Source organism: Boleophthalmus pectinirostris, unplaced genomic scaffold (assembly GCF_026225935.1).
Source record: "Boleophthalmus pectinirostris isolate CB_2022bp ecotype Guang Dong unplaced genomic scaffold, ASM2622593v1 HiC_scaffold_22, whole genome shotgun sequence".
NCBI classification, from domain to species: Eukaryota; Metazoa; Chordata; class Actinopteri; order Gobiiformes; family Gobiidae; genus Boleophthalmus; species Boleophthalmus pectinirostris.
In genome coordinates this window covers 41853401-41864565 of record NW_026571190.1, presented here as the reverse complement: position 1 = coordinate 41864565, position 11165 = coordinate 41853401, and positions in this window count along the sequence as shown.

Here is an 11165-nt window from a genome sequence, read left to right as displayed (position 1 = left end):
TATATGGAACAACAGCCAGTATTACATATGAAACACAACAGACACATATATCTTTATATATCTTGTGTCTATATCTATATATAATCTTGTATATATGTTGTATGTATAGGTGAGGATCATGCTCTGTGTCTGTGTATATATATATATGTTTGTGTATATATATTTGTATATAATCATGTGTGTATATTTATTTTGTGTGTATAGGGGAAGATCGCACTCTGTGTCTGTGTATATATATTTATATATAATTGTATATGTATATATATATATATGTTGTGTGTATAGGGGAGGATCGCGCTCTGTGTCTGTGTATATATATTTATATATAATTATATATATATATATGTGTTGTGTGTATAGGGGAGGATCGCACTCTGTGTATATATATTTATATATAATTGTATATGTATATATATATATGTTGTGTGTATAGGGGAGGATCGCGCTCTGTGTATATATATTTATATATAATTGTATATGTATATATATATATATATATGTTGTGTGTATAGGGGAGGATCGCGCTCTGTGTATATATATTTATATATAATTAATTGTATATGTATATATATATATATGTTGTGTGTATAGGGGAGGATCGCGCTCTGTGTATATATATTTATATATAATTGTATATGTATATATATATATGTTGTGTGTATAGGGGAGGATCGCGCTCTGTGTATATATATTTATATATAATTGTATATGTATATATATATATATATATGTTGTGTGTATAGGGGAGGATCGCGCTCTGTGTATATATATTTATATATAATTATATATATATATGTTGTGTGTATAGGGGAGGATCGCGCTCTGTGTCTGGTCGACATAAAGAAAGTGAAACAGTCCCTGTCACAGTCGCACCTGCCGTCTCCTCCTGACCTCTGCCCCCTGTTGTTCGACACCGTCAAAGGATGTCACCTGTTCTCCTCCGGGAAGGTACTACAATACTAACAATACTCTACTACTACTACTACAGTACTACTACTACTGTGCTGCTACTACTACTACTACTGTACTACTACTACTACTACTACTACTACTACTACTACTACTGTACTACTACTACTACTACTACTACTACTACTGTGCTACTACTACTACTACTACTACTACTACTACTACTACTACTGTACTACTACTACTACTACTACTACTACTACTACTACTGTACTACTACTACTACTGTACTACTACTACTACTACTACTACTGTACTACTACTGTACTACTATTACTACTACTACTACTGTACTACTACTGTACTACTACTACTACTACTACTACTACTACTACTACTACTACTACTACTACTACTACTATTATACTACTACTGCTACTACTACTACTACTGTACTACTACAACAACTACTGCACTACTACTGCTACTTCTCCTGTTATCACAAATATTACTACAACAACGACAAATACCTCTGGTCTGTTCACATCCTTCTTGTTTTGCTCGTGTTGATGTAGAACTGTGACCTGTAGTTGACCTGTGACCTGTAGTTGACCTGTGACCTGTAGTTGACCTGTAGTTGACCTGTGACCTGTAGTTGACCTGTGACCTGTGACCTGCAGTTGACCTGTGACCTGTAGTTGACCTGTGACCTGCAGTTGACCTGTGACCTGTAGTTGACCTGTGACCTGCAGTTGACCTGTGACCTGTAGTTGACCTGCGGTTGACCTGTAGTTGACCTGTGACCTGTAGTTGACCTGTGACCTGCAGTTGACCTGTGACCTGTAGTTGACCTGTGACCTGTGGTTGATCTGTGACCTGTAGTTGACCTGTGGTTGACCTGTAGTTGACCTGTGACCTGTAGTTGACCTGTGACCTGTGACCTGCAGTTGACCTGTGACCTGCAGTTGACCTGTGACCTGCAGTTGACCTGTGACCTTTAGTTGACCTGTGACCTGTAGTTGACCTGTGGTTGACCTGTAGTTGACCTGTGACCTGTAGTTGACCTGTGACCTGCAGTTGACCTGTGACCTGCAGTTGACCTGTGACCTGCAGTTGACCTGTGACCTTTAGTTGACCTGTGACCTGTAGTTGACCTGTGGTTGACCTGTGTAGTTGACCTGTGACCTGTAGTTGACCTGTGACCTGTAGGTGACCTGTGGTTGATCTGTGACCTGTGGTTGACCTGTAGTTGACCTGTGACCTGTAGTTGACCTGTGGTTGACCTGTAGTTGACCTGTAGTTGACCCGTGACCTGAGTTGTGTTTGGTGTTGTAGATCGACAGCAGTCTGTGCATCTGTGCGGCTTCAGCCAACAAGATCACCATCCTCCGACACAACGAGAACCTCAACAAGTTCTGCATCAGGAAGGTCAGAACACACACGCGTGTGTCACCAGAACACACCTAGAACATGACGAGAACACACCTAGAACATGACGAGAACACACCTAGAACATGACGAGAACACACCTAGAACATAGAACATGACGAGAACACACCTAGAACACCACTAGAACATGACGAGAACACACCTAGAACACCACGAGAACACACCTAGAACATGACGAGAACACACTTAGAACATGACGAGAACACACCTAGAACATGACGAGAACACACCTAGAACACCACTAGAACACCACTAGAACATGACGAGAACACACCTAGAACATGACGAGAACACACCTAGAACACCACTAGAACACCACTAGAACATGACGAGAACACACCTAGAACACCACTAGAACACACCTAGAACACACCTAGAACACCACGAGAACACACCTAGAACACACTTAGAACACCACGAGAACACCACGAGAACACACCTAGAACATGACGAGAACACACCTAGAACATGACGAGAACACACCTAGAACACCAGAACACACCTAGAACACCACGAGAACACCACGAGAACACACCTAGAACACACCTAGAACACCACGAGAACACACCTAGAACACCACTAGAACACACCTAGAACACCACGAGAACACACCTAGAACACCACTAGAACACACCTAGAACATGACGAGAACACACCTAGAACACCACTAGAACACACCTAGAACACCACGAGAACATGACTAAAACACACCTAGAACACCACGAGAACACCACGAGAACACACCTAGAACACCACTAGAACACACCTAGAACACCACGAGAACACACCTAGAACACCACTAGAACATGACTAGAACACCACTAGAACATGACTAGAACACCACTAGAACATGACTAGAACACCACTAGAACATGACTAAAACACACCTAGAACACCACTAGAACTTATCTAGAACACAACACAACTGTGTGCCCGTCCCTGTTCCACATGTTGTTCTGTAGTGTGCAGAGTTCGTGTGAGTTCTAGTTCTGACGTTCCACATTTGGAACAGAATTTATTTAGGAACAAAATGTTGAAGCCCAAACTCCAGGATCCTGTAGAGCGGTCAAAGGTCAAAGGTCAGAGTGAGGAGGTTTTTACACATACACTGACCTGGAGCCAGAGTCCGTGGAGCCCTGTCACACATGAACACTTCCTGTGTGTGTGTGTGTGTTTTGTTCAGGAGATCGAGACGTCGGAGCCGTGCAGCTGCATCCACTTCACCGGCTACAGCGTCATCATCGGAACCAACCAGTTCTACGAGATCGAGATGAATCAGTACATCCTGGAAGGTACCACACTGTACACACTGGACCGCTACACACACTGTACACACTGTACACACTGTACCACTGCACACACACTGTACACACTGTACCACTGCACACACACTGTACACACTGTACCACTGCACACACACTGTACCACTGCACACACTGTACACACACTGTACACACTGTACCACTGCACACTGCACACACTGTACACACTGTACCACTGCACACACACTGTACACACTGTACACACACACTGTACACTGCACACTGTACACTGACACACTGTACACACTGTACCACTGCACACACACTGTACACACTGTACCACTGCACACACACTGTACACACTGTACCACTGCACACACACTGTACCACTGCACACACTGTACCACTGCACACACTGTACACACTGTACCACTGCACACACTGTACACACTGCACACACTGTACCACTGCACACACTGTACACACTGTACCACTGCACACACTGTACACACTGCACACACTGCACACACTGTACACACTGTACCAGTTCACACTCTGTACACACTGTACCACTGCACACACTGTACACACACTGCACACACTGTACACACACTGCACACACTGTACCGCTGCACACACTGTATCGCTGCACACACTGTACACACACTGTACACACTGCACACACTGTACACACTGTACTACTGCACACACTGTACAGCTGCACACACACTGCACACACTGTACACACACTGTACAGCTGCACACACACTGCACACACTGTACCGCTGCACACACTGTACACACTGCACACACTGTACCACTGCACACACTGTACACACTGCACACACTGTACCACTGCACACACTGCACACACTGTACACACTGCACACACTGTACACACTGTACCACTGCACACACACTGTACACACTGTACCACTGCACACACTGTACCACTGCACACACTGCACACACTGTACACACACTGTACACACTGTACCACTGCACACACACTGTACACACTGTACCACTGCACACACTGTACCACTGCACACACTGCACACACTGTACACACACTGTACACACTGTACCACTGCACACACTGTACACACTGCACACACTGCACACACTGTACACACTGTACACACTGTACACTGCACACTCTGTACACACTGCACACACTGTACACACACTGTACACACTGTACCACTGCACACTCTGTACACACTGCACACACTGTACACACACTGTACACACTGTACCACTGCACACACTCTACACACACTGTACACACTGTACCACTGCACACACTGTACAGCTGCACACACACTGTACCGCTGCACACACTGTATCGCTGCACACACTGTACACACACTGTACCACTGCACACACTGTACACACTGCACACACTGTACACACTGCACACACTGTACACACTGTACCACTGCACACACCGTACACACTGCACACACTGTACAGCTGCACACACACTGTACACACTGCACCACTGCACACACTGCACACACTGTACACACTGCACACACTGCACACACTGCACACACTGTACCACTGCACTCCTCTGTCTGAAGCTCTGAGTTTAATGTGAGTTTTATTTGAAGCCAGTCTATCCATAAAGACGTGACTCTGATGTCCAACAGCGACAGGACCTGAGCTCTGAAACACGTCCCCTCTGAAAAACACCACAAGTTAGCATTAGTGTTTGTCACTCTCACCTTTTTATTGAAAATCCTTAAGTGGATCTTAAAGCTTTTTTCATGAGTGTTTGCTGATGTGTGAATTGTGTCCCCATGGTAACTGCTGCACATTCTATCATAGAGATACATGCAGGGCACCCCCAGCAGCGTGATGTCACTGCAGAGCATCAGTATTTCCAGGATATTTCCCGTGGTTTTTTTTAAATCCATGTGTTTTGTGTTTTGCAGAGTTCTTGGATAAAAACGATGTGACTCTGGCGTCGGCCGTGTTCGCCGCCTCCTCCCACAGTTTCCCCATCTCCATCATCCAGGTCACCACCGCCCCGCAGAAGGACGAGTACCTGCTCTGTTTCCACGGTAATGTAACAACTGCCGTAACAACCGAACACACACACACACGGATATATAAATATGTTGCTGTATAAAGGCTTCATTGCCGCTTGTGTGTGTATTTGTGTGTGTGTATGTGTGTGTTTGTGTGTACAGAGTTCGGGGTGTTCGTGGACGCATACGGACGCAGGAGCAGAACTGATGACATCAAATGGAGCCGCCTCCCCCTGTCCTTTGGTCTGTATCACAGCACACTGTAAAACACATGAAATCAGTGTAATCACAGTGAAATTATTGTGTAATCAGAGTGAAATCTAAATGAAATTAGTGCAATAACAGTGAAAGTTCAGTGTAATCACAATGAAATCAGTGTAGTCACAGTGAAATCAGCGTAATTACAGCATAATCACATTGAAATCTCAGAGCAATCAGTGTGAAATCAATGTAATCACATTGAAATCTCAGTGAGATCACAGTGAAATATCTATAATCACAATTAAATCATTGTGCAATCAGAGTGAAATCTCAGTGTAATCACAGTTAAATCAGTATAGTTACAGTGAAATCACAGTGAAATATCAGTTAAATCTGTGTAATCACAATGAAATCTTTGCATGATCACAGTGAAATCTCAGTGCAATCTCGGTGAAATCAGTGAAATCACAGTGAAATATCTGTAATCACAGTGAAATCATTGTGTAATCAGAGTGAAATCTCAGTGAAATTAGTATAGTCAGTGAAATCAGTGTAATACTGTGAAATATCAGTTGAATCAGTGTAATCACAATGAAATCAATGTAATCACAGCATAATCACATTGAAATCTCAGAGAAATCAGTGTGAAATCAATGTAATCACATTGAAATCACAGTGAAATCAGTGTAATCACAATGAAATATTAGTGTAATTTCGGTGAGATCAGTGAAATCTCAGTGTAATCACCATGAAATCAGTGTTATCACAGCATAATCACATTGAAATCTCAGAGCAAGCAGTGTGAAATCAGTGTAATCACATTGAAATCACAGTGAAATTAGTGCAATTACAGTGAAATCACAGTGTAATCAAAGGTAAATCAGTGTAATCGAAGGTAAAAATCAGTGTAATCACTTTGAAATCTCAAAATAACCACAGTGTAATTACAGTGATATCTCAGGGTAATTACATTGAAATCACAATGAAATCTCAATTAAATATTAGTGCAATCTTGGTGAGGTCAGTGAAATCACAGTGAAATATCTGTAATCACAGTGAAATCATTGTGTAATTAGAGTGAAATCTCAGCAAAATTAGTGCAATCACAATGAAATCTCAGTGAAATCACAGTGAAATATCAGTTAAATCAGTGTAATCACAGCATAATCACAGTAACATTTCAGAGCAATCAGTGTGAAATCAATGTAATCACATTGAAATCACAGCGAAATTAGTGCAATCACAGTGAAATCTCAGTATAATCACAGTTAAATTGGTGTAATCACGCTGAAATCTCAATATAACCACAGCGTAATCACAGTGAAATATCAGTGTAGTAAGAGTTTAATTTCAGTGTAATAACAGTGTCGTCTCTGTGTGGTGTTGCAGCGTACAGAGAGCCCTACCTGTTTGTCACCTACTTCAACTCTGTGGACGTCATCGAGGTCCAGGGTCACTCTGCTCTGGGGTCAGACCCTACACCTCCACGCACACACACACACAACGCACACACACACACGCACACACACACACACTCCCCTCACCATAACACCAACGCAGACCCCACACACACAGACACACACACACACACACACACACACACACACACACACACTCCCCTCACCATAACACCAACGCAGACCCCACACACACACACACACACACACACACACACACACACACACACACGACACACACACAGACACACACACAGACACACACACACTCCCCTCACCATAACACCAACGCAGACCCCACACACACAGACACAGACACACACAGACACACACACAGACACACACACAGACACACACACAGACACACACACACACACACACACAGACACACACACACAGACACACACACACACACACACACACAGACACACACACACACACACAGACACACACACACACACACACACAGACACACACACACACAGACACACACACAGACACACACAGACACACACACACACACACACACACACAGACACACACACACACAGACACACACACACACACACACACACAGACACACACACACACACACAGACACACACAGACACACACACAGACACACACACACACACACACAGACACACACACACAGACACACACACAGACACACACACACACACACACACACACACAGACACACACACACACAGACACACACACAGACACACACACACACACACAGACACACACACACACACACACACACGACACACACACACAGACACACACACACACACACACAGACACACACACACACACACCGACACACACACACACACACACAGACACACACACACCACACACACAGACACACACACACACAGACACACACACACACACACACACACACAGACACACACACAGACACACACACAGACACACACACACACACACACAGACACACACACAGACACACACACACCACACACACACAGACACACACCCACACACACAGACACACACACACACACACAGACACACACCCACACACACAGACACACACACACACAGACACACACACAGACACACACACAGACACACACACAGACACACACACACACACACAGAGACACACACACAGACACACCTTCTCCCCAGTGTAGACACATAGACGGGACATAGACAGACTCACTCTGGGCTCAGACTCTACACCTCCACACACACACTCCCCTCATCACCACAGCGCCACCTACAGCACACAAGAACAGGACCGCTGTGCCCTTGGGCCTCACACTTACCCTCACCTGTGCTGTGGTCCTTAGCTGTTGTTGTTGTTGTGCCCTTAGGCCTCACTCGTACGCTCACCTGGACATCCCGAACCCTCGGTACCTGGGCCCGGCCGTCTCCTCTGGAGCCGTGTACCTCGCCTCCTCCTTCCAGAACAAACTGAGGGTCATCTGCTGTAAAGGAAACCTGCTGCGGGAGGGGGCGCTAGAGAGGCAGGGCTCAGGCAGGAGGTGAGTCTGAGCACAACAAATGTACAAACTCCTCCTCTTCCTCTTCCTCCTCTGGTTTGGACTGTACGACTCTCCTCACACGTGACTCTTTCACCTTTACCCTCTGAACTCCACGTCATGTCTCTGCACTGAGGTGGGGTCAGGGGTCACTGAGGTCAGGGGTCATTTGTTTGGTGGTGGCACAAATGTTTTAAAATAAACATTAAAGTATTTTTTATGATTTCAGGAGGAAGAGTTCATTTTTCCTGTGTGGAAAATCCTGAAGAGTTTGACTCAAAGTTTAAATGAAATTCATTGTTAAAAGAATTTGTAAATAAAGAGTTTATGCCCCCTCAGGCCTCTGCAGGTATTACACATGTACTGTACTGCCCCCTCAGGCCTCTGCAAGTATTACACATGTACTGTACTGCCCCCTCAGGCCTCTGCAGGTATTACACATGTACTGTACTGCCCCCTCAGGCCTCTGCAAGTATTACACATGTACTGTACTGCCCCCTCAGGCCTCTGCAGGTATTACACATGTACTGTACTGCCCCACAGGCCTCTGCAGTATTACACATGTACTGTACTGCCCCCTCAGGCCTCTGCAGGTATTACACATGTACTGTACTGCCCCTCAGGCCTCTGCAGGTATTACACATGTACTGTACTGCCCCCTCAGGCCTCTGCAGGTATTACACATGTACTGTACTGCCCCCTCAGGCCTCTGCAGGTATTACACATGTACTGTACTGCCCCCTCAGGCCTCTGCAGGTATTACACATGTACTGTACTGCCCCCTCAGGCCTCTGCAGGTATTACACATGTACTGTACTGCCCCCTCAGGCCTCTGCAGGTATTACACATGTACTGTACTGCCCCAGGCCTCTGCAGGTATTACACATGTACTGTACTGCCCCCTCAGGCCTCTGCAAGTATTACACATGTACTGTACTGCCCCCCAGGCCTCTGCAGGTATTACACATGTACTGTACTGCCCCCTCAGGCCTCTGCAGGTATTACACATGTACTGTACTGCCCCTCAGGCCTCTGCAGGTATTACACATGTACTGTACTGCCCCCTCAGGCCTCTGCAGGTATTACACATGTACTATACTGCCCCCTCAGGCCTCTGCAGGACTAAACCAGGACTAGACCAGGACTAGACCAGGACTAGACCAGGACTAGACCAGGACCTCTAACCCCCCTCAAGCTCTGTGTGTTTAATCTCCGTCTTTTCTCTCTCAGCCCAAACAAACGTGGCCCCCCGTCTTATAACGAGCACATCACCAAACGTCTGGCCACCAACCCGCTGGAGCCGGGCACCCCTCACCGCTACAGGGACCCCAGTACGGACCCGGGCACCCCTCACCGCTACAGGGACCCCAGTACGGACCCGGGCACCCCCCACCGCTACAGGGACCCCAGTACGGACCCGGGCACCCCCCACCGCTACAGGGACCCCAGTACGGACCCGGGCACCCCTCACCGCTACCGTGAGGCGCGTACAGAGTTCCGGCGGGAGAAGTCGCCGGGGCGCGCTCTGGAGGGGCGGGGGACGGGCTCGCCGGGCAGAGCGCTCGCCGACCCCCGACTGGAGCGCTCGCCGGGCAGGGCCATGGGGGCGGAGCCTCGGCCGGAGCGGTCGCCGGGGCAGGGCCGCGGACGGGCGCAGGGACAGGTCGCCCGGGCCGGGGGGGCGGGGCCTGGAGAGACTCCACACGGGGTCCGGGCGCACGACCATCAACCCCAACAAGGTACTGCCCCCTGGTGGAGCTTTAAAGACCAGAGACGTTTCTGTCGCTTCTGAACATCGACACAAACGTCAAAAACAAAATATGTGACGTGTCTCGGTTAATCCTGCACAGACGTCACACACACATATACACACATATACATACACACATATACACACACACATATATATACACACATATACACACATATATACACATATACACACGTATACACACGTATACACACACATATATACACACATATACATACACACATATATATACACACATATACACACGTATACACACACACATATATATACACACATATACACACGTATACACACACACACATATATATACACACATATACACACACACATATATATACACACATATACACACATATACACACGTATACACACACATATATATATACACACATATACACACGTATACACACACACACATATATATACACACATATACACACATATATACACATATACACACGTATACACACACATATATACACACATATACACATGTATACATACACACATATATATACACACATATACACACATATATACACATATACACACGTATACACACA